Source organism: Mauremys mutica, chromosome 6 (genome assembly GCF_020497125.1).
Source record: "Mauremys mutica isolate MM-2020 ecotype Southern chromosome 6, ASM2049712v1, whole genome shotgun sequence".
Lineage (NCBI taxonomy): Eukaryota > Metazoa > Chordata > Testudines > Geoemydidae > Mauremys > Mauremys mutica.
In genome coordinates, this window is record NC_059077.1 from 41271918 (window position 1) to 41298027 (window position 26110).

General features: G+C 41.3%; 1 long non-coding RNA gene across 1 annotated transcript; it reads left to right on the top strand.

The window, feature by feature from the left end:
- The first annotated feature begins 1478 nt into the window (after positions 1 to 1478).
- LOC123373200 lies at positions 1479 to 25494 on the top strand. The gene is made up of 2 exons (XR_006580611.1): positions 1479 to 1530; positions 25180 to 25494. It is a non-coding gene; the product is annotated as an uncharacterized LOC123373200 (long non-coding RNA).
- Positions 25495 to 26110: the final 616 nt, after the last annotated feature.

A 26110-nucleotide genomic window follows, 5' to 3' on the forward strand; every position in this document is an offset into this window, starting at 1 on the left:
CACACAGCAAGCAGCAATAACTACGGGGATATTCTTTTCGCTGATGTCCGAGCGAGTCAGTAAGCTCCGCCATCTCCCCTTGAGACGTCCGAAAGCACACTCCACGACCATTCTGCACTTGCTCAGCCGGTAGTTGAAGAGTTCCTTCTCACTGTCCAAGGCGCCTGTATAGGGCTTCATGAGCCAGGGCATTAGCGGGTAGGCCGGGTCCCCGAGGATCACTGTAGGCATCTGCACATCCCCTACCGTTATTTTGTGGCCCGGGAAGAAAGTACCTGCCTGGAGGCGTTTGAAGAGACCAGAGTTCCTGAACACACGCGCGTCATGAACCTTGCCTGCCCACCCGACGAAGATGTTGGTAAAACGTCCCCTATGGTCCACCAGTGCTTGCAGCACCATTGAAAAGTAGCCCTTTCAGTTAATGTACTCGCTGGCCTGGTGGGCTGGTGCCAGGATAGGGATGTGAGTCCCATCTATAGCCCCACCGCAGTTTGGGAATCCCATCGCGGCGAAGCCATCTATGACGACCTGGACGTTTCTGAGAGTCACTACCGTTGAGAGCAGTTGCTCAACGATTGCGTGGGCTACTTGAATCACAGCAACCCCCACGGTAGATTTGCCCATGCCAAAGTGGTTCGCTACTAACCGGTAGCTGTCTGGCGTGGCAAGTTTCCAGAGGGCTATGGCCACTCGCTTCTGCACACTCAGGGCTGCTCGCATCCGGGTGTCCTGGCGCTTCAGGGCAGGGGACAGCAAGTCACACAGTTCAAGGAAAGTGCCCTTACGCATCCTGAAGTTCCGCAGCCACTGTGATTCATCCCAGACCTGCAGTACTATGCGGTCCCACCAGTCCGTGCTGGTTTCCCGGGCCCAGAATCGCCGTTCCACACCATGAACTTGACCCATTGCCACCATGATCTCCACGGCGCGGCGTACCCTGCTTTGTGAGAGGCCTGCGCCACTCTGTGAATTCCTATCCTCACCGCGCTGCCGGAGCCTCCTCGCCCGTTTTCTCAGCAGCTGACTGTGGAAGAGGTGGACGATAAGGTGCGAGGAGTTGACAACGGCCATAAGTGCAGCGATGATCGCAGCGGGCTCCATGCTCGCAGTGCCGTGGCGTCCGCGCTGTAACCGACCAGAGAAGGGCGCGATCAGATTTCCCGCCGGCGCTTTCAGGGAGGGAGGGCGTGATTGACGGTTCAATGATGACAGTATCCCAAAACCGCCCTCGACACATTTTTTCCCCCAGCAGGCATTGCGAGCTCTACCCAGCATTCCAATGGGCAGCGGGGACTGCGGGAACTGTGGGATAGCTTCCCACAGTGCACCGCTTCGAAAGTCGACGCCGGCCCCGTTAATGTGGACTCAGAAGTTCGAATTAGTGTATTTAGTGTGGATACACAAATTCGACTTCATAAGGTCGAATCCACAAATTCGAACTAAGTTGATTCGAAATAGTCTTGTAGTGTAGACAAGGCCAGAGTCAAAGGGGGAGCCGCGGCTGTCGATCCCACACCATGAGGACGGGAGGTAAGTCGAAATAAGATACCTCGACTTCAGCTATGGTATTCCCGTAGCTGAAGTTGCGTATCTTACATCAACCCCCTCTCCCCGCAGTGTAGACCAGGCCTTAGTAAAGCCCACAGGAGAAGCCTATTGGGAAGGGAATCATTGTAAGTCTCCTTTGCAGAGATCTTCTCCCTCCCCTGCCAGGATCATATCCTTGGGGGCAGGGTTTGCTTCCTCCCCCAAAAAGGTTTCAGAGCCCACCACCAAATCAGGTGATCTACCAGAGGCCAGGGCCATTCAGATAGAAGTCCTGTGCCTCCTTCCTAGACCTGGGCCCTAGAGAAGCTGCCAGCTATCTGACAGCATGGGTCCATTGATTCCCCACTGTGCTACCCCTGGGATTCCAGGGCAGTTCCATGATTGGTTTTTTTTCTGAGCAAGGTCCCAGGGGTTTGAGGGGGACAATGCTTCCCCAAACCCTAGCCCTTTGAGTCTCCATCTCACATGGATACCCAGGCCCATGGAGAAGGCTCTGTGTGGGCTGGGAGGTGATTAGCACCGTAAAGATGACCAAGTCCCCTTAAGTGTAGTAGGAGGGAAATCTACACACAGAGGGTCCCTCCATGTGAGGATGTCAGGACATGATCTGGGTCCATGTAATGTGTGTGACTAGGAACAGATGCATAGGTCTTTGGGTGCCCTCTGGACAGAAACCTCACAGCCATAACCCTCTTGTCAAACTGGTGCACCCAGAGCGGGACCCCACCAACCTAGACAGCAGAGTTTGGGGATAAGTTCCAGTGCAGTTACATTCTCAAGTACAGTTATGCCTGAGATGCTATGTATGTACTCAGTCAGCTAGCCCCTCCTGCTGCTCATGCCACCATGGCTACACTTCTGTTTTTAGTGTACTGGCTTAATCAGAGCTAGTGTGGTTATGTCTGCTTGAACTGCAAATTATACCTCCAGCTGAATGTGTAGACATACCCTTAGAGAGAAGCACTTCCTTGTTTATATTATTCATGTGCAGACTGCAACATTCTCTCCTCTACTTGTTGTTCAGCATTATTCCTGGATCTCTGTCAGAGGGCTTCTCCTCTGTGAATAACTCATAAACAGTCCACTGGGAATATTCAAACTTCGGAAATCCAGTGTCTGCGGAGCTGGAGAGAATGTCACTGGAGAATCAGACTATGTCTAAACCAAAACACGCTCTTTGGGGTTTAATGGTCATTTTTAAAATCTGGTTGGCCATCCAAACAACAGGGGAAATGCCAAACCCATCACAATCCCTGGCCATGTTCCTTTTGTAATGCTGACAGACTCTGGTTGTTGGCGGGGGGGGGGGATTGAACCTGAGACCTCTTCTCTTCAGCTTAGTGCATGAGCCTCTACTGCACAAGCTAAAAGCCAGAGGCCTATTAAGTAGACCCATTAATGTCTCTCTAACTGGTCTTAATGCCACTAGATAGAATAGAGCACCACACCCAGGAGGTGTGTGGGTTACACTTTCACTTAGCTTAAATCTGTAGTACACCCCTCTGCCCTCCAAAAGATCTCCCCAAAAGCAACCAAATAAATATAATCACAAAGCATTTTGTTAGCAGGAAAAGATGTGTAATTCAATGCCTAAACTCTTTATAATGAATTATGTGTTCAACTCACGCCCTGATCCATTACATCTACCAGAGGGGACAGTTTGTTTTAATAGAATTACACTATGCTCACAACTTGAGCATATTATCCTTTAGTTGTGAATTTGAAGTTAGACCCTCTTTGTGCTAAAATTGGACCTTTTTCATGTGAATTATTTTTGATGTAAAGCAACACACACATTTTTGCAACTGTCCATAGTTACTAGCCAGGCAAGACAGGTGAAAAAATTGCATGAAATTTTGCAAAAATATCTCCATGATCATGAACATCTCTACTCTCTGCCAACTGCAGTATACTACAAGCTATACTTAGGGGTGTTCAGATTTATGCTCCACATTCTGCAATATACCATGACTAGGAAGATAAAGTGTCTTCTTGTATCTTTATATATAAGCAATCTTACTTGTAAAAATTGTGTTTTCAGTTATACTGGTGCACAAATCTTGACTGTAACAGAGTAGTCCAGGTATGAAAGACTAGAATTCTGTCCCAGGGTGATGTAGAAGCTTTATCTCAAAATTTCCTACTAAATATTCATTTCCATCCTATATCAGTATTTTAAGAGATCCACATAAAGGAAATACTACAGTATCGTTTTAAAAAGTTATTAAAAATAGCATCTGATGTCCCTTAATTTATTCTCTGTGACTTCCATAGCACAGTTGCTCCATTTGCAAGCCAAAACTAGATTTTGCTAACTGCCAGCAGCTCAACCTGGTATCTTGAAATCCAAGCTGTGCTCTTTGTTTTGTTCCTTATCACCACGTATTCAAGAATCAAAATTTGGCTGGAATTCTCGTGGAGGCAGCATATACCCTAATACAGATCTGTTTTATTGCAACGATAGTGGTTTTTCAGTGTGCTGACTGCACTAGTCTTTTAAACTGTAAGTAAAGTTAGCAGATAATTCTTAGAAGAAAGATAGGGAGAAGATATATGCAATAGGACGGTGACATTTTTACAGAGTAAATTTTCTGATCACAAGCATAGTTGGGTTTTTTTATTCAGAAATAGTAAATATTGGACAAATAATATATATAATATAACACAACTGTCCGAATTAAATGCAAATCTTATTTTTCAACTTAGCTTCTCCTCCTAATTTCTTCACATCCTTATACACATACGGTATGTCTACACTGCAATCAGAGGTATGGCTGATGCATGCACAGACATACCAAAGCTAGCTGTGATCTAGCTAGCTTGAATAACAACAGCAGTGAAGCCAGGGCAGCATGGTCTGTACAACTTCGCCTAGGAGCCTGGGTATGTGCTTAAGCAACCCATGCTGCTGAGACTTCATTGCTCCTGTTACGTGCTCTATCTAGATCAGAGCTAGTATCGCTGCATGTGCTGCAGCGACACCTCCGATTATAGTGTAGACATACCCATAGACATGCAGCACACCCACCGGCTCACTGTCTCGCACACACCCACATAACCAAAACTAAATAAGCAAACAAACAATATCAAACCAGCAACTAAAAATCCAACGAACTAATTAAGCTCTTTCCCCTGAAGCCTGAGAAGGAAAGGAGAGAGAACAAGATATTTTCAAATACTTGAGAAGCACCCAGCGAATACAGTGAACCACTAACTAGACAGAAAATGTCTCCAGTAAGTGACCCTGGTATATAAAGCTAAAATTCTAGCATAGAGTTAGTTCCCATGAGTAACTGCTAATAGTGCAGTTTTGATTAATCAATTCTGTAGAGTTGACTGTGTTGCATACACCTATATTTTATTCTTAACTGCACTTAAAATTTTAAAGGTGGAACTATATTACACCTGGAGAAGAAAGTTGAACTTTTGCCTCTGTAATAAGATACACTTCAATTACTAACATTAGCAGTTTGATAGAGTTGAATAATAAATGAATGGACAACTTTGTTTGCCCTTATGTCAGCCTTCAGACTAGCCCTAGAGGTGGCATGAGGGGAGTGCAGAGAATTGCTCATTGATTGGAGAACCCAGCAGCCACAAATTAGTACTCATTTCACAATTATTTTTGAAAGCATACACCCAGAATATGGATATGTTCAGAAGCCAGCTTCCTTCACTACTGAGGCATTATCCTATCTAATACAATCCTCACACAAATGTCTATAGTCAGATGGAGTTAATGTAGAAAACACATATCAGTAACTTAAAGCTAGAAATTGTAATTATCCCAAAAACAAGCATTACAAACCCAGAAAATTCAAAGTTAAGGTTAAACTTAAAATGAATCCAAACATCCTAACGTGTGGAAATGCCCAGTTACTGTGCCCAAAAGCCTTAACTCTGCCTGCTAGTGACACAAGGAACAGAGGGGAATGCAAAAACTAATCTATTATTAAAAATCTGTTTAATCTAATATGGGACTGCAAACACTGAGACACCTTAAACATAACTGTGTGGTTCATGGGGCTTTATTAACTGCGGAGTTTATATATAAAGGTACCATAAAGGCCACTTAATCTTGTGCTATTGGATGTGGAATTAGGGATTAAAATTTGTGATGAATTAAGACTGATCTAATGTGCCTGATCTAAGTAAAAATAGATGGTAACATTTCACTGATGTACTTGATTATATTAGTTGCATTAAGGACCCACATCACCTTTGTTTGAACCCTGAAGTAAATCTAGGGTTTTTACTAGTGTCTTACTATGTGTTTTAATAGAGTCTAGTGCAATGGGGCCCTACTCTTGGTTCAAGCCTATCAGCACTACTATGATACATGTAATAAGTCACAGAGTCATAGCGTCTCAACGTTTAAGGCCAGAAAGGACCAACAGATTGTCTGGTCTGACCTCCAGTATATCACAAGCTGCCAACACCACGCAGAACCATGCACTAAACCCACCAACCAAAATTTGATCTAAGTATTACAGCCCACAAAAGACTAAACTATCATGTGCCACAGGCAGAGAATTGGAGGGACCAAGATGCACCAATTCCCAAGCTCCCCCTCCCCCACAATGGCAGAGAAATGATTAAGTGAGATATACCCTGATAATCCTGGAAAGTAATCTGCACCCACATGCTGCAGAGGAAGATGAAAAACCCTCAAAGTTACTGCCAATCTACTTATATAAATAAAAAGAGAATAAGGAAGGATGAGGCTTGGCTGCTATGCAGTGTGGATGGAAAAGAGCTTAAAGATCATGTAGATATGGCCAAAAAACTAAATACATACTTTGACTTGGTTTTCAATAATGGAGATAATATGGAGCATGTGCAGGAAGGCAGTATAGCTGATGGAAATGAGTGTCTAGAAATGGAAATTACCATATCTAAGGTGAAAGAAAAATGTGAAGCGCTTAACACACTCAAATCGCAAGGACCGGATAATTTCCAACCCAGAATGCTGAACAAAACTGGCACGTGAGATTGCTTATCTAGTAGAAGGATTTTTAATAAATCCATCTATTCGGGGGTAATACCATATGACTGGAGAAGAGCTAACGTATCTATTTCAATAAACGGAAAAATGTGATCCAGTCAATTACAGACCAATTAGTCTGACCTCCGTACTGTGCAGGCAGTAGAACAAATTGTGAAGGAAACAATAATTAAATTCAAGGAGGTAAACAGTAAAGGGTATGTAATTCAGCATGGGTTTGCCAACAGTAGATCAGGCTAAGCTGATTTCCTTCTTTGAGAAAATAACGGGGGGTGTTTAGATAAGGGAACTGCAGTAGATCTAATATACTTGGACTTCAGTAAGGCATTTGACACAGTACCACATGGGAAATTATTAGTTACATTAGAGAAGCTGGGGATCAGTACAAGAACTGTGAGGTGGATAAAGAACTGGCTAAAGAGGAGAAGGCAACAGGTTGTGCTGAAGGGTGAATTATCAGACTGGTGGGAGGAATCCTGTGGAGGTCGTCAAGGATCCATCTTCGGGCCAATTTTATTCAAATTTTTCTTAATGACCTTGGCACAAGAAGTAGGAGTGTGCTAATGAAATTTGCTGCTGGTACAAAGTTGGGAGGCTTTATCAGCACAGAGGAGGCTCAGAATATTATGCAGGAAGAGCGGGATGACCTTGAAAGCTGGAGTGACAGAAATGGGATGAAATTTAATAGTACAAAGTGCAAGGTCATGCACTTAATGTCTAATAATAAGGATTTCGTCTACAAATGTGTGTGGGGGGTGGAAGGTGGGGTTATTGGCTGGAAATGACAGAGGATGACTATAAATCACCATTGTGATGTGGCTGCAAAAAAGGCAAATGTGATCCTAGGAGAGTGTATCAGGAAAGGAATTTCCAGTAGAGGTAGAGAAGTATTAATGCCATTGTGCAAGGCACTGATAAGGCCTCATTTGGAATACTGTTTACAACTCTGGTTACCCTTTGAGAGACTGCACCACATATTCTCAGTGATATTATTATGATATGATTATGGCATATTTATGATGCATTTTATGTAAGGTGGGTCTTGTAAGGTGTCATTGAAAAGGTTGTAATTAATTATCCTATTTGTATGCATGTATCATTTTTGTATCTGAAGTTATAAATACTGAATATGTATCTGTACTTCAAATGTAGTTACACCTGGGTAACACCCACTAGACAAGATGATTTCAGTCTAGATCAGTGATTCCCAAACTGGGGTTTGTGAACCCCTGGGGGTTCGCGAAATGTTACAGGGGATTCTTGGGAAAAAATTCCCTAATGGCAGACAGAGCTGTCCCTAGGGATCCAGGGCAGCATGGGGCCAGCAGCCCAGAGCCCCCAGACTTCCAAGAGCTAAGCAGATCAAAGCAAGCAGATCTATCACATTGAGGAGATTTAAACTTCAAGGTTCCTTATAAGAAACGGAAAGGGAGGTGAATATTTTTTTGTTGTTTTTAAAATTAAATAGGCAGCTAGTGTTGGTTTTTAAAATTTATTATGAAGAACAAGTTTAAGGTTTTTTGTAATGTGTGCTGTTTGCCTGGACTGCTCAAGACCTGAATGCTTGTGTAGGAGGAACTCTTTTGAGTGAGATCTTGGAAAAATGAGATCTTGGATTTCCTTGGATTTCTCCAGATTATTTTGACATCTAATCCTGTCCTTCAAAATACTTGCAGCCCCTCCCAGCTTGGTATCATCCGTAAACTTTATAAGGGTACTCTTTTTTTTCCATTATTCAAATCATTTACGAAGATATTGAATAGAACAGGACCCAGGACAGGTGCTTGCAGGACCCCACTCTATATGCCCTTCTAGTTTGATTGTGAACGGTTTGCCAACCAGTTGTGTATCCACCTTATAATAGGTTCATCTAGGCTGTATTTCTGTAGTTTGCTTATTAGAAGGTAATTTGAGACAGTATCAAACGCCTTACTAAAGTCAAGATATATCACATCTACTGCTGTCCCCCATTCACAAGCCTTGTTTCCCTGTCAAAGGAGGATATTAAGTTGGTTTGACATGATTTCTTCTTGACAAATCCATGTTGACTATTACTTATCACCTTTTTATCTTTGAGGTGCTTACAAATTGATTATTTGCTGCATTATCTTCCCTGGTACCAAAGTTAAACTGATGTGTGTATAATTCCCTGAATTATCTTTATTCCCCTTTTTATAGGGAAATTCTATATTTGCCCTTTTGTAGTCCTCTGGGATCTCTACCATCCTCCACAAGTTCTCAAAGATAATCACTAAGGGCTCAGATATCTCTTCAGCTAGTTCCTTAAGTATTGTAGGATGTATTTTACCAGGCCCTGTGAACTTGAAGACATGAGACTTGTCTAAGTAATTCCAACTTGTTCTTTTCCTATTTCAGCCTCAGTTATTACCCCATTTACACTAATGTTTGCTATGTTAGTCCTCCGATCACTGCTAACTTTTTTGGTGAAATCCTGGAACAAAAATGGTATTTGACACTTTGGCCACTGCTGTGTTTTTTGTTATTGTCTTTCCCTCCTCATTGAGTTATACGCCTGCCATCTCCTAGGTCTTCCTCTTGCTTCTTGTGTATTTGTAAAATGCTTTCTTGTTTCCCTTTATATTCCTATCTAGTTTAAATTTGATTTGTACCTTGGCTTTTCTAATTTTGTCCCTAAATGCTTGTGATGTTTTTTATATTCATCCTTGTAATTTGACCTAGTTTCCACGTTTTGTATGGCTCTTTTTTGATTTTCAGGTCATTGAAGATATCCTGGTAAAGCTACAGTGGTCTCTTACCATACTTCCTATCTTTCCAACACATTGGGGTAGTTTGATTTTGCACCCTTAATAATGTCTCTCTAAAAAACTCAACTCTCCTGAACAATTTTTTTCTTTTAGACTTGCTTCCCATGGTATCTTACCTACTAATTCTGAGTTTGCTAAAGTCTGCCTTCTTGAAATTTGTCTTTATTCTTCTGTTTTCCTTCGTACCATTACTTAGAATCATGAACTATTTCATTTCATGATCACTTTCACCCAAGCTGCCTTCCACCTTCAAATTCTCAAATAATTCCTCCCTATTTGTCAGACTCAAATCTAGACTAGCCTCTCTTCTAGTCACTTTCTCCACCTTCTGTAATAAAATGTTGTCTCCAATGTTTAGATGGATGGTTTAGACACAATAAGTCCTGCATTTGGCAGGAGGTTAAACTAAATGACCCTTGCAGTCCATTTTAACCCTATGATTCTATATATTGCCACTACTTGCATCCGAAGAAGTGGGTATTCACCCACGAAAGCTCATGCTGCAAAACGTCTGTTAGTCTATAAGGTGCCACAGGATTCTTTGCTGCTTCTACAGAACCAGACTAACACGGCTACCCCTCTGATACTATATATTCCAAGAATTTGTTGGATAATTTGTGCCCTGCTGTATTATTTTCCCAACAGATATCTGGGTATCTGAAGTCTCCCATCACCACCAAGTCCTGTGTTTTGGATGATTTTGTTGTTGTTTAAAAACAGCCCCATCCACCTCTTCTTCCTGGGTTGGTGGTCTATAGTAGACCCCTGCAGTGACATCATCCTTGCTTTTTACCCCTTTATCCTTACCTGGAGATTTTCAACAGGTCTGCTTCCCATCTCCATCTTAACCTCAGTGCACATGTATACATCTGATACACAAGGCAACACCTCCTCCCTTTTTTCCCCTGTCTGTCCTTCCTGAACAGGTTGTACCCTTATACCAATATTACAGTCATGTGAATTATCCCACCAAGTTTCTGTGATGCTAATTATGTTGTAATTGTGATTATTTGCTAGTATTTCTAGTTCTTCCTGTTTATTCCTCATACTTCTTGAATTGGTATATAGACATCCATGTTCATTATATTTCCCTTCTGTATTCCCTCTCATCTCTCCTTTGTCCCTGCTGTGATTGCCCATGTTCCCCCCCAGAGTCTGACTCTTCACCCAGGTTTCCATGTTCTGGACTTAACTGTGTGCTTTTGTTTTCTGCCCCTGTCAAACCTAGTTTAAAGCCTACCTCACCAGGTTAGCCAGTCTGTATCTGAAGATACTCTTCCCCTTCCTTGGTAGGTGGACCCCATCTCTGCTTTGTCCTTCATCTTGGAACAGCATCCCACGGTCGAGGAAGCCAAAGCCTTCCTGGCAACACTATTTGTGTAGTTGTGCATTCACCTCCAGGATGTGTCTGTCTCTGCCCAGGCCCCTACCCTTCACCCCAAGGATCGATGAGACCATCTGCACTCCCAAATCCTTCACCTTCAATTCCTGAGCCCTGTAGTCATGTCTGATCTGCTCAGGGTCATACCTTGTGGTATCATTGATGTCCACGTGGATGAGCAGCATGAGGCAGCACTCAGATGGTAAGACAATCCTTGGCAGTCCTTCTATAATGTCTTTGATACAGGGCCCTGCGGACAGCACACTTCATGGGGTGCCAGGTCAGGCTGGTAGATGGATATCTCCATCCCTCTCAGAAGGGAGTTGCTGACCACCATCAACCTTCGTTTCCTTTTGGGAATGGTGGCTGTGGTCCTCTGTGCCTTAGAGGTACGTGACTTCTCCTCCTCCTTTGAGGGAGAGTCCCTATCCCTTGTTGTCAAAAAAAAGAACTAGATACATTTATGGAGAATAGGTCCATCAATGGCTATTAGCCAGGATGGACAGGGATCATGTCCCTAGCCTCTGACTTCCAGAAGCTGGGCAACAGGGGATGGATCATTTGGTGACTACCTGTTCTGTTCATTCCCTGTGGGGCACCTGGAATTGGCCACTGTTGGAAGACAGGATACTGGGCTAGATGGACCTTTGTCTGACCCAGTATGGCCGTTCTTATATTCTTATTGTCAGGACAGCATATCAGGTTTTTTATATCTATGGACAGTGAGATGGAGTAGAGGTGGAGCACTGCCTGCTGTCCAGAAGTAACCAGCAGCCAGCTTCTTCCTTGTGGAGGAGTCATTTACTCCCCACCCCCGATGGTGTGACTGCAGTCCTCTCCAGCTGGATTGTTTCCTCAACCTGGGAGGTCTCCATATGTATATTTTCAATGATTTCCTTGTGTGCACGGATGTTCTTTAGCTTAGCCACATCCTCCTGTAGCTTTTCCCACCGGCTTCCTGAGAGATTCTACCACTAGGCACCTCTCACAGTGGATGATATCTCCAGCATGGCTTTCTATGATGGGGAAATGCAGACCACAGTCTCTGCAAATCCACACAAGGTCCTGGGCAGGGGCATCCATGGTCAGGTTCTCTATCTGGACACAAGTGTAGGTGGAGGAGTCAAGAACAGTGTTGGCATTGGTAGTGCAGCCTTTCTGAACCATGCTGATCTTATTCTTTCTCCCTTCTACTCCCTCTCAAATTCCCCTGTTCACTGGTCCCTTTGGTCACTGGTTTTTAAGCCCTTCTCTCTTAGGTCAATCCTGTCCCCTCATTAACACACAGGGGAAGGGTGATTAAGGGGCAAGGGACAGGAAGCTAGAGCCTTCCTAGAACCCACTCAGGTAGCAGCTAGTAGGTCTCCCACACAGTCTTCTGACACACAATCCCCAACAGATCACAATGTAAACTTTAACCAAAGCCAAAAGAAAAAACAAACAGAGAAACAATCTCACCTCAAGAATTAGTGCTCACTCCTTCTTCAGCAGGAGATCTCCCTCTCAAACTCCCCTGTTTGCTGCACCCTGTTCACAAGCTCCTCTTGGTCCCTTAGTATCCAGATTTACCTGTCTGGCTGACTTAATTACAGGCAGAGAACAATGAAAGTACATTTGCGTATAAAGAAAACACAGCAATCTAGCTAACAAGTGGCAAATGAAAGTTTAATGGGCACACTGGGGGACAGAGTCTGCACCCCTATAAAGGGAACAGAACCCTCTGATGCTGTGAACATTGGATCCCCTAGTCTGGGGAGCTGGAGATGCTGGCAACTTGATGTAAATGAGAAAACTGCTTAGGCAAAGATTGTAACTTGTGAAAATTAAGTTTTAGTCACTAGAAAGCATGTTTTATTTTGTTTTGTTTGTAACCAGACACGTCTCTTTTTCTCTTGCTTAGTATCATTTAGTTTCACTATAAACCACCTCAGTGCTATTATATTAAAGTAAATAATGAATCCTCAGCTAACTTACAGGCTGGTGTGTGTGCTGTCTCTTTGGTGACAGTGAACTTAATAATTTCAATGAGTGTCCATTGAGAGGGACTGGACACTGCAGAGAGATGTCTCTGGGGAACTCAGGAACTGGCACTCACTGATTATTACCTGCAAGGTAAGGTTAAGACTGGCAGAATCTCCAGGAGTTTGCTGGTGAGGAGGACAGACTGGAGTGACAGGGAGCTGACGCATTATCTAAAGTCCAGCAACATTCTCTCTTGCTGAGGCAGAGGGGTAACACAGTTGATATGGTTCTGGATGCTCCAGGAGATCATCACACTCAGGTATGTGGCTGGCTAGTTCTTGCTAACATGCTCAGGCTTTAACTGATCGCCATATGTGTATAATAAGAAATAATTTGGGCACAAATGCCTACAGAAAAAGGAAGTTTCAAGGACAGTGGTCATGCCTAAAATCTTGCCAATCAACAAAGAATTTAGAAGTAATAGCTGGCACAACACTTACATTAATGATGTCCTGCTCTGGTGCGGAACTAAAAAGGAACATGATATCAGACTGAGAAAAGTCTGGTCTAATTTCAAAAAGAGCTTGGAAATGTACTAACATAATTTCTCTATAGCAACAAGACTACAGCTAAGATATTTGAGCAAGTATAAACAGACAGGGTTTTCTTCTCATTCCCAATAAACCACACAAAACAATTTTGGACAGTTTTACCCCTTTTTGGAGTTTACAATTCTTCTGCTGCCTCAGAAACTCTAAATATGGAACAAAACCCTGAGCTGGATTATATTTAGAGACAGTGCAATTTGTTTTTTAATTTAATTTATCCAAGTTTCCTTCAAAGATTATTATTCCCAGGCTTCTCTCTATAGGACTTCCTGTCTCTCCTTCTAGTTCTGTCATGCCTTAGAAAGTAGCTCAGCCTTTTATCATCTCTCATTGAATCTACTAATATCCACCTAGTCTGGCTGCCATGATGAGTCAGCAAAACAGCTCTGTCCCATCCATCTGTAAGGGTCCTAATGCCTGATATCCTATTACAGAAACACATCGGTGTTATTTGAGTTAATGCTTTCTTCAATTAAAGAAAAGGCTATCATGAAGATGGCAATATTTCAGCATAAATAGGAATTATAGAGATTACCTGAGTTATTGGATTATGATTACTTTTCTAAATTCTTGCAACAAATGTCCACAAGTAACAACACCTCTTAGAGTTAAGTTAGAAAGACTGTGAATGGCTTTTGGAGTTGTGCTACATTAAAATGAGATAAGCTAAAGGAACTGTTAACAGGAGCTTCTATTTTCAATTATTTTGATTAAAACAAATCAAACTGATTCCTGATGCTTTCCAAAGTGGACTAGGTGCTATTTTGTTAAAAAATGATGCTCCAGTTGCTTTTGCTTCAAGATCACTGACTCAAAGTAAAAATATAATTTCCAAATAGTAAAATAGAAGCTCACTGTTCTTACAGAGGGAAAACTTTAAACAATATATGTTTATGGAAGACGCTCTAATGTAGAAATAAACCACAAAACCTTAGAAGTCTTAAAAGACTGACTAAAGTACACTTATGCATGCACATGCATACCCACAATTCATAGACTGCTTTTAAGAATACAAGTATTGGTTTAAACTAAGCAGTGTGGCATGCAAATCCTTAGTCGTGAAGATGCATCCTCTACAACATTTACCAGAAAGTGAGAGTAGCGTGGAATCAGATGTAGAAGAACAAATTTACATCTTTATTGAGAACCTATCAATCTTTACTAAATAAATTTGTTGGCCCATACAAGAAAATTGAGGGGACACAGAAATAAAAATCGTTAAAAGAATGATACTTGAGGGATGGCTGGAGTTAAAGAGAGATGCTTCATCATTATTGTTCATAATCATTACTGAATTAACAGTGTAGGCTGATGTAGCTCTCAGTGGAAGGGGAAAAAGTGATTCCCTACAGTCTGAGTTAAGAAATGCTATGTTGCATTCATGAAGAAGAGCTGGGTATGAAGTTATGCAAAAGAGAAATCCTTTAATGGCCTGGTATAAACCCACAGATGGATTTCTTTTTGAAATGGTCAGTGTGTCAAATTAGCTCAGTCATGACAGCTTAAAGTATCATTACTTCCTGAAGGAGTACCAGAAAAATCATGGTAAAATGTATCAGTGACCACAACTGAATACAGCATTGCAGGTGATGGTGCACCATTGATTTATATAGTGGCATAATAATATTTTCAGTCTTTTTGCTTTTCAACTGCCACTGCACATTAAACAGCAGCTTTCACGGAGCTGTCCAAAATGAGGCCCAGGTCTTTTTCCTGAGTGGTTACAGTGTAACTCCAGTGTATGTGGGTAGTTCAAATGCCATTTTAATTGGCTTCTCCTCCCCAGTTGCAAGTGTTTGTGATTTGAGAGCAGTTGGGGGGAGTGTGATTGAAACAAAAAGTGTTCATTTTGTGGGTGGTGCTGCCCATCGACATATCTGGGGGCAGTAGATGTTGCTATGTGAGGGCTCTGGCTGTTCTAAAGCTGGTTGGAGTTTTAGACAATATGTTCTAACCTTGTTCCTTCAGATACCCCTGATGTTAGAATACTTCTCAAAATTCATTACCTTGTATTTTTCAACAGGCAGGCCCTATCTGACACAATCTAGCCTTTAGAATCCTGAAAAGCAAGTGAAAATATGACATGGGGTAAAATAGGGAGTGTTGGCAAAAGAAAAATATTCCCAGCTCCCACACAGTGCAGCCATTTAATGAGCATGAGTACAGAGGGAATCAGAAAACACCTTGGAATTTCTACTAGAATCTGAAAGGGACATTGTCTCAAATATCCTTGTCTACAATGGAATGCACTGAAAAATGTTCTAACCCACAAAAGATGAAACTACTGACGTGACAGGTGACAAGACAAATCAGATACAATTTGTAGTACATCTGAAGCAGTTTTTTCAGAAGCTGTGACCACACACAGCAGATGAGGAATGAGGTACAGAATGATTAAGGGATCTGTAATGTCTTCGGGGCAGGGACTTCTGGTCACTATGCATTTTTCAAGCATCTAGCATAGTGAGGCTCTGATCTTAACCTAGGCCTCTGGAATCTACTGCAATATGCATATTGGACAGTAATAATAATTAATAAAGTGACATAAGGAGGTAGTAGCAAAGCCAGGAATAGAATCCAAGTGTCCAGACACCCAGGCCCATCTTTTTTGCCATCTCCTATGATCTTGATTGTGCAGCTAGACTTAGCTCTAAATGAAAAGCATTTGCTATGTTTCTAACTTGCCTTTGGACTCTTTCGTTCTTGTACCTTAAATACAACAGATAGGGTCTCACTGTCTTTAAAAGACTATCAACCTAAACCACAGCCTCCCACTTCCCCTGAGGGTGATGACACATTATTTTCCTAACAAAGAGAATCCCTCAATTTAACAGCATTTAATTATGTCTAAAGTGGCCACAGATGTTGATGTGACCACATCTAAAATAGATTTAGTGTTCTACAAAGGGAGAGGTCCTTAAAAGGTAAATGTAACCAGTGTGTGTATGTCAAAATATTCATGTCTTCAATGTCTTTTATAGCAAGTTTTATACATTTATTTGTCTCATTGCTTGCTGCAAGAAAACCACAGAAAAAGACTTTAAGGGGAAGCCACAAACCATGCTCTTTCTGAAACTTCTATAGCATGTTTGTTTCCATCTGACACTTTCTCACTGTACTATTGCTAACATTGTATGATATTTGCTCCACATACTAGGTGTGAGGTAGACCTACTGACCTAGTATTCTACTTGCCCATCTCTTCTCTTCTGAAGATCCCCTTTGTCTTTTGAAGATACAATCCATAAAGCTGTAGGTCAGCCTTTTTTTCAGAAGTATTTCTTTGAAGAAATGCATATAAAACCTTTAATATATTTCATGTGACCAAAACCCGAGATCATGTGTGAGTATCAATGCACCTAGAATTCTGCAGAAAGCCCACTAGCGCTTCACTAAGATATTGGGTCTTCGAGTGTCATAGCTGGTATACTTGAGAGTTCATGGACAAGGCTCCAGGCAGAATCTGTTGCTTGTTTATATTTTGTGATTGCAAGGCTATCCTCCCTTTTCTATCACCTCCATGTTTCAGAACGTCTACCATGAAAAGGATTCAGTGAACCAGGAAAGATTACTAGTCTCCAAGACTGTGGTGTAACTTAAATTCATGCATGCCTGGTGTCATAAACAGTTAGTTAAGGGTTAAGGTCTCTTTTACCTGTACTGGGTTAACAAGCAGTACCTGATGACCACCTGACCAGAGGACCAATCAGGGACAAGATAATTTCAAATCTCTGTGGAGGGAAGTTTTTTTTCTGTGTTCTTTGTTTTGAGTTGAGTCTCTCTTGGGAGTTAAGGGAGTCCAGACATCTTAATCAAGTCCTCCCAGGTTTCTGCAGTATTTTTCATCTATTCAGTCTAGTGAGTATTAGAAAGGCGAACTAGTATTTTTTTTACTTTTATTTCTGTATTGGCAATTGTGTGTTTTGCTAAAGCAATCTCTTTATTTCTATTGCTGTACCTTGCTTTTACTGAGAAAGAAAGGGGGAGGGGGAGTTCTCTCCAGGTTTATAATTTAGACTCTGTGTATTGTTCCATCCGGGTATGACAGAGATAGGGTACTTTCTTTTTTTGCTCTTTTTAATAAATTATTTTCTTTTCTTTGGACTTGGTTAATTCCTTCTCTTGTGGAGATTCAAGGGAAGGGGAGGGGGGAAGAGTGAGTTCCTCCTGAGGTTGATTCACAGAGTTGAATCGGTGTGTATCTCTCCAGAGGGGCTAGGAGAGAGGGAGGCGGGAAGTGGGCTGCTTCCCTTTGTGCTGAGATTCAAGGAGGTTGGATCTGTGTTCCCCAGGGAAAGTTCAGGGGAACAGGGAGTGTGCTAGACACTTAAAAACCTAGCTGGTGGCAGCATAGTAGATCTAAACTAGGATTTTAGTTTAGAGGAGTCCATGCAGGTCCCCATCTTGGAACCCAACAGCTCCAAGTGGGGGAGAAGACCTATGACACCTGGATTAAAAGTTTAAAGCCTCTAGTCATATTATCGAAGGCTTTGTTCTGATCACATCTGGTTGATCTAAATCCTTGGATAGGTGGCTTCCCTTGAAAATTGAGTTGGTGCAGGAAGCAGTGTTTTTGATTCAGCAGTAGCATTTTGTGGCTCCCTGATCCTGGGGCTTCAAGGTGCCAGTCCAGCACTCACTGCAAAAAAGAACAGCCTGAAGTCTGCTCTGCTTTATGCCAACTACCAATGGCACACATGGAACAAAAAGCAATCAGAGATCATTCTGACATCCTAGGCTAGTCCTATTTTCACCAGCCATATGCTGTATGTCAGAGACCAGGATGGGGGTGGAGTAGAACTCGCTATGGTAGCCCTACATCACATGACAGATTCTTTAGGTCCGTGATCTGCAATGTATATAGCTACGTAGTGCCAGCAAATTAACACAAAGGAGCTGTGGTGTGGCCACAAATCTGCCCCAAAGGGATTATGAAATAGGACAGATAAGGAAGAGCAAGGGTAACAGTAGTGAGTTTGTGTTTTTGCCAACTTTTGGTATGTGTACAAACTCATGTTTTCATCAAATGAAAGAAAAATTTCATTTTTGTGCTGCTGAAGAAGCAGCATTTAGGAGGGCTATAAATGGGATGTGTGCACATGGCTTTTGATGAAGTCAATAGATACCATATATGCACATCTAAAGATATAGTCCATTATAAATTAAAGGCAGAAAAAAGTTAACATCACAGCTGGCATATTTGTAAGTGCATGTGTGCTTCCCTAAGAGGATTTTACAAAGCTCCCTGAATATTGTACGTGTGTGTGAACCAATGGCTGTAGTGCGATGAATTGTTCCCCCTGGGTACCCAGGGTTTAATTAGAAAACTCTGGATAAGGAACAAGTAAGAGGCTTAGCTTTCCAGTTTGGATGTTTGCTTTTCCTTATGTTGTTCCTCTGTAACTTATAAAAGAATAATTCTTGGTGTAGAGGTGAGTGCTTCTTTTGCACAGCATATTTTTCATCTATGAATCTGCAGGGAATCAATTTGAGATGCAGAAGCAACAAGTGCAAAGGAGTTCATTAAACTGAAATGCCATTGAGAATCACACTGATGACTCAGCTTCAAATTAGAAGTAGAGCATTACAATTAGTGTCTTCACGGAAGAAAACTTGAAGGGGGATCTGAATTACTGCCCTCGCATTACCAACCATTTATTCCTTTTCTGTTGATTATATAAAGATTTAATCGTGTTAACATGACATGCAACATTCTTTGTAACCGCTGCCATGTTTAGGGGGAAAATTGACAAAGAAACAGTAGGATAATTCTTGTTCATTTCCTTACTTCCTCTGTTGAAGAAGCAAAATAAGCAGTAAATCAAACCAAGTCAAGACTGTGCTATGAACTATGGAAGACTCTTGACTATGCCTGCTCTAGGAACTGAGCAGACACAATCTGAACTAGTGTGTCCGCACCCATGTAAGGGCCCACTTTGCAGATGTTCACACTAGCAGTAGCCATGCTATTTTGGTTGCTTTGGCGCGTGTGCTGTAATCTATGGCTATAGTTGTGGTGCCCCCTGGGTACACAGTTCCCAGCACAGCTTCTTGAAGCAATGGCTTGTGGAAAATTTGAAGAGGTGTTCTGGAAACCCAAGTGGTTTGTGAGAGAGGAGGGCAAATTCATACAAGCCCCTGGGAAACTATTAATTCCCTGGGGAAACTCCCATAAACTCATACTGGTACCAAATAGCACCAGGAACTGAGGGCTTCTGGGAGTTTTTCCTTGGGGAATTATCAGAATTTCCCAGGAGAGAATGTGAATCCTTTTCTCCATATAGAGACCAGGATGACTGCTCAGCTGTGTGTGGGGAGGGGGGGGCAACGGGCACTTTACGTATAACTAGTCCTGCAACATCCTTTCCTGTGCCTCAGCGTAACTCCTTGCCAAAGCACAGGCCAGAATTCTGTCTTTTCAGGTCTTGTAGAAACCATTACACACAGTGAAATGCCAAAGTTGTTCTACTGAAAACCCTGGCTGTAGATATTAGTGACAGCTTCCAGTCAGTTCCAGAGACAAAGGCACACACAGCTGCTTAGTAAACAAACATTCAGTACACAAAGATTGCAACCAGTATTTGAAATATTTCTTAAATAATTCCAAACACAGAAAGCTATTAAGTCGTAAATCTGTAAGTGTATCTTCCTATGCAGATCCCCTCAGCTATCTTGCTAGCATCAGACCTATTCATGGAATGAATATTTGGTTTGTAACATTTGAATGGCAATGTAAATGGAGCTGGATTGGAACCAGAATTTTTGTTCCTCAGGAAATTGAGATTTCAAAAGCTAATATTTTTTTTCATTCTAAAGTGAAATGAAATGCCAAAATTTTAAATGTTCCTGGGAAACAACATCTGGGGGGGAAATGTATTTCATGTCAACTAATCAGGTTTCAGAGTGGTAACCGTGTTAGGCTGTATCAGCAAAAACAATGAGGAGTCCTTGTGGCACCTTAGAAACTAACAAATTTATTTGGGCATAAGCTTTCATGGGCTAGAATCCACTTCATCAGATGCATGGAGTGGAAAATACAGAAGCATACATGAAAGGATGGGAGTTGCCTTTCCAAGTGTGAGGTCAGTCTAATGAGACAATTCAGCTAATGGCAGGATATGAAGGGAGGAAAAATTAACTTTTGAAGTGGTAATGAGAGTGGCCCATTTCAGACAGTTGACAAGAAGATGTGAGTAACAGTAGGGGGAAATTAGGTTTAGGTTTTGTAATGACCCAACCACTCCCAGTCTTTATTCAGGCCTAATCTGATGGTATACAGTTTGCAAATTAATTCCAGACCACATCACACGATCCATTGTCTACAGCCAAGCTCTAAAATACAATCGCATTTGCTCCGATCCCTCAGACAGAGACAAACACATATAGGATTTCTATCAAGCGTTCTTAAAACTACAATACCTACCTGATGAAGTGAAGAAACAGACTGACAGAGCCAGAAGGGTACCCAGAAGTCACCTACTACAAGACAGGCCCAACAAAGAAAGTAACAGAACGCCACTAGCCGTCACCTACAGCCCCCAACTAAACCTCTCCAGCGCATCATCAAGGATCTACAACCTATCCTGAAGGACGATCCCTCACTCTCACAGACCTTGGGAGACAGGCCAGCCCTCACTTACAGACAGCCCCCCTACCTGAAGCAAATACTCGCCAGCAACTACACACCACACAACAAAAACACCAACCCAGGAACCAAACCTTGCAACAAACCCCAGTGCCAACTCTGTCCACATATCTATTCAAGGGACACCATCATAGGACCTAACCACATCAGCCAGACCATCAGGGGCTCATTCACCTGCACATCTACCAATGTGATATATGCCATCATGTGCCAGCAATGCCCCTCTGCCACGTACATTGGCCAAACTGGACAGTCTCTACGCAAAAGAATAAATGGACACAAATCTGACATCAGGAATCATAACATTCAAAGACCAGCAGGAGAACACTTCAATCTCTCTGGTCACTTAATAACTGATCTAAAAGTGGCAATTCTTCAACACAAAAATTAAAAAACAGACTCCAATATGAAACTGCACAACTGGAATTAATTTGCAAACTGTACACCATCAGATTAGGCCTGAATAAAGACTGGGAGTGGTTGGGTCATTACAAAACCTAAACCTAATTTCCCCCTACTGTTGTTCACACCTTCTTGTCAACTGTCTAAAATGGGCCGCTCTCATTAGCACTTCAAAAGTTATTTTTCCTCCCTTGGTATCCTGCTGTTAACTGAATTGTCTCGTTAGACTGACCTCACACTTGGGAAGGCAACTCCCATCCTTTCAGGTATTTATACCTGCTCCTGTATTTTTCCACTCCATGCATCTGATGAAGTGGATTCTAGCCCATGAAAGCTTATGCCCAAATAAATTTGTTAGTCTCTAAGGTGCCACAAGGACTCCTCATTGTTTGTACAGGTAAGTGACTTTGAGCAAATTTGATCTTCATACAGTGGAGTTCAAAAAGCTGGCTAGAAAAGCCACCTAAGCAATGACTTGTGTGCTATGTGACAGTAGTGGGGAAATCGTGTCCATCATTGGGGCTAACATGCCAGTAATCCCTGTCCATACTGGCATTGCATCAATGAAGACTGGCAGCATTGTATATTGGGAGACAAGTGCCAGTGAATTTAGGGCCCAATTTGATGACCAAGGCATCATCTGCCTTAAGTAAACATCTTTTCTTGGAAGTGTCTTTTAAGATGTATATTTGTTTCTGCTCGCATGAACTTCAAGTAAATTCCCTTCTTGGATTAAGGCTTCCTTGAATGTTAAATAACATCCTTGTCTCGGGAAATCGCTTGGGTTGAATTATCAGCTTAGCAGAATATTTCATAGACACAAAAATTAAATACACTACAATTTAAACAAATACAACTCATATCAGACTTCAGTGAAACTACCAACACTTAGATAAGTACTATTCGGTGTGAGTAAAGGTTGCAGAACTAGGCAGTTAATCAATGTGGAGTCATTTGGGTATATACAACTGAGACTGTCCATTAACAGCTGTAGCTCATGACACCTTAACACAAAGCCACAAAGAGAATATAAAGAGGATCTCGAGTTACAAGTGAGAGAGCCATGAAAAGACACCTAGAGTGTTGACAGTAATTTGATGCAGACTGCCCTGGATGAAACTAAATGATTCATGATACTCTGAGTTCCAAAGAGAGACAGTGAAAAGCTCTCAGAGAAGAGGGGCACTGCTGAGGAGGAGCACAAGTCTTTATGCCATGTAAGGCTTTCCTCTTGCTTGGCAATCCTCTGTAATTAGGAGAGCCAACCTGACTAATGATGTTTATTGTTATCACAGACTCTTTAGGGTCATAGTCTGCTTAACTGTTATCTTTTGATTTCTTGTCTGTGATAAATAAACTTTGATCTAATTGAAAGTGTTGAAATTGCTGGTTTACTTACGGGGAGACTCACCGTCATACACCAGCTGCATGTAAATAATCTAACATTTGATCCGGGAGGAGGTGGGCAATTGGATCGGTATCATGCTCTACAGCAGAGCTGGTCAAAATTTTTCAATGGAGCAGTTTTCCATCAGTAAATACTGATTTGACAAAAGTGAAATGTTTAGCAGGACCATATTAATCTCGTTAATATTTTCAATAGAAAATTATTGAAACAATTTAGTTTGATAAGTTTGAAATGCATCATACTATCATTTCAACTTTTATGAATATAATATAAACAGAGGCACTGAGGCCCAGATTTTTAAAAATATTTAGGCATTGTTCTGCTCAGAGTTGCAAGCCCTAAGTGACTTTTAAGGTACTTCTATACAACAGCTGGAATGTCTAACTGGGCTGTCTACCAGCCCAAGTAGGCATGCACATGCTAGCTCTGCTTGAGGTAGCACCTAAAATTAGCAGCATAGCCACAGGTACCTGGACAAGGGGTCAGGTTAGCCACCTCAATACAATCCCAACCAACCCCTGGGTATATACTTGGGCCAGCTAGCCCAAGCTACTGCTCATGCTCTCTAAGTCACTTTTGAAAATGGGAATTATCCATCTGTGTCACGTAGGACTTAAAATACTGAGCAGAGCAGTTCCTTTAAAAATCTGGGCCTGAGCGATCACAACATTTTCCCAAATTGTAGAATAAAAGTTGATGCTCATGTTTTCTCCACAGTTTTGGTACCAGAAATAGATTTTGCTTTGCAGATCCTAGAACAGTTGATTATTATATTCAAGATCATTATATTTAAATTAGAAACTAAATGTGTGACATGTCCAAGGGAAAACATACGCTGAGTGGAATTTTTTTTTAAATGGAAATGTCCTTCACATTTTACATAAATTAAACCAAAGATAAACCAACACAATGGGGAAAGTCTTCCAGTGTTTCCAGGAATATAAATTGTTCCTAATTTAGGAAGTCTGGATAATTCTATTCGTAGCCAAAACCTTGAATAATCCAAATTAGTCAAGGATGTTCCAGACATTCAAATGTGTTGAGGTTGAAAATGATGGTTTGTAGATATGTCATAAGCCAGATAAATGAAGAGAGGAAATCTACACATTACTGGCCTAACAGAGGTAGGCCAACATTTACCCTACTCTACAGTATCTTCACGAGGTGCTGGCAAGTCTCCTGAGTTCTCAGCTTCACCTCCTCTATGCAGCTGCAAGCAGTCACTGTTCACAGAAATAAGACATTTTGGGGGAAAGAATTTTCTCCTAGCACATCTTTTTGAAAAACACTTTTATAGTTCCTCACTCTCTCATTCTCCCCTCTCTACTAGTGTTACTGACTCTCACAATTGCATCACGAGTCTCCTGATTTGAGCCAGTCAAAAAAATTAATCAAAACATTTTTTAAGAGAAAATGGCTTTTTGAAAAAACAGACGTTTTTGCACACACAAAAATATTACATTTTCATAGAAAATTTTCAGCTTTTCATCAAAAAGTTTGAAACTTGAAAAAACCTACTGAATTTTTAGCTTTAATTTTATATGAAAATCTGTATACTTCCATAGAAAATTTTTGATGAAAATGAATGTTTCATTTTCACTGACTTTTTTTGTAAGAAAACAAATCAATTCCTCAATTTCCTTCTACTTATGGTACTTGTTGCCTTTTTTAACATTTCCCATGATATCATAATTGCTGGTATCCAGCTGGCAAATTTTCCTTTATTCAAAATGGCTGATATCTCCTATTACTTTCAATAGGGATGAAGCCAAACTGCCCTCAGTCAAGTTGGCTATCATTTCCCTAGAGTTATCCTATTTCCAAGCATACATTACAAAGACAAACTAACTGGTTATTACGAATGCATCCCTGCACCTCCCACCCCGCAACTTTTGTTCTGGTAAAAGAGGAGAATTTCCAGGTGATTAAGCCTATAAGACTCAACAGTTTTGCATATAAATGAGAAAAACATCTAGGCCAAACTTTTAAAGGTGCTCTATAGTTCTGAGTATCCAACTTTAATCCCTATGAAAATCAAGCTATAGGTGTCTACAAGTTGGGCATCCAAAGTTGGTGGCTACTTTGGGAAATTTTGGTCTAATATCTAGGTCTATTTTGACATCCAAATACTCACCCTGGGATGAACCCTTTGGACATACCATAGTATGTTGGTGCATGCTTGATATAGGTAATAAAATAATTTGTTTGCTTATTTTACATTTAATTATTTCCCTTTGTTGAGAGTGGTGCAATGACCAGTTATAATGAAATACAGAGCTAGCAATCTTTTGTGTTTGTTTTGTTTCTGGGGTGGTGATAGTTGTGTTTTGTGGCTTTCAGTTGCTATTTTAGACTAATGGACTTCAGATTCCATCAAAGATGATAATTTGAATAAATTATTCAATCTTGTTAATATTTCTTTATTTCCTGGCTAGCCGTGAGAGTAAAAGAACTTTCATATACTTCAAGAAGAAAATGTGTTGGCTCTCAGGACATATGCCAGGCTGAAAATCCCAATACAGCTGCAACTGAACTCAGTACCAGAGGGCTCCAATTATACAGTTTAACAGTCTTAATCATTTTAACTTTTACCTCCATCTGCATTTCAAAAGTATGTTGATTTATAGCTTCATACTCCAATGTATGCGATTAATGTTTTTGCACTCCGAATGGCTTTGTATGTACTTTGCATTCTGTTTCTTTAACCTGGTACCATGTTAACAAAATATAATAAATATTTATTATTAAAATTAATAACTCAGGCAGACTGACTGCTTCTGTAGCAAAAGGACAAGGTCACTATCTTTACATTTTGTTTTTTAAAGGGAAAGACTCTGATTGTAACTTCAGTGATTACAAGCTGAAAACTTGGGGCCTCTTTCTCCTCTCACTTTCACTAATTTAATAGCAGAGTAACTTCATCGACTGTAAGAGAGTTACTCCTGGTTTACAGTGGGGTAAGTGAGATTGGAATCTGGCATTTTGTCCCTTTGTAACTTCTGATCAGAGACATCTCTGGTGGGAAAAGTATAGAGCAAGTCCCTAGCTGGCGTAAATCATTTAAATCAGTGGAGCTAGGCTGATTTATACCACGGGCTGTGGCTCCATGCCATCAACAGTACCATGTATGCCATGATATCAAGGCAAAACTAGAAGTGTATTAAGCTTCAGTTTCATCCTTAGCTTTCAGCTTCCTTCATTTAGTGAACCCCATTCCATCCCATCAATCAATTATTTTTGCTTTTTTAATTGCAGAATGTCTAGGCATGAGGCAGACAATATGGCATGGACAGAAGGAGCAGTAAGATGAGATAAAATGAGGGTGTATACATCATGAAAATTAACCCAATTGCTTTGTGTAATTGA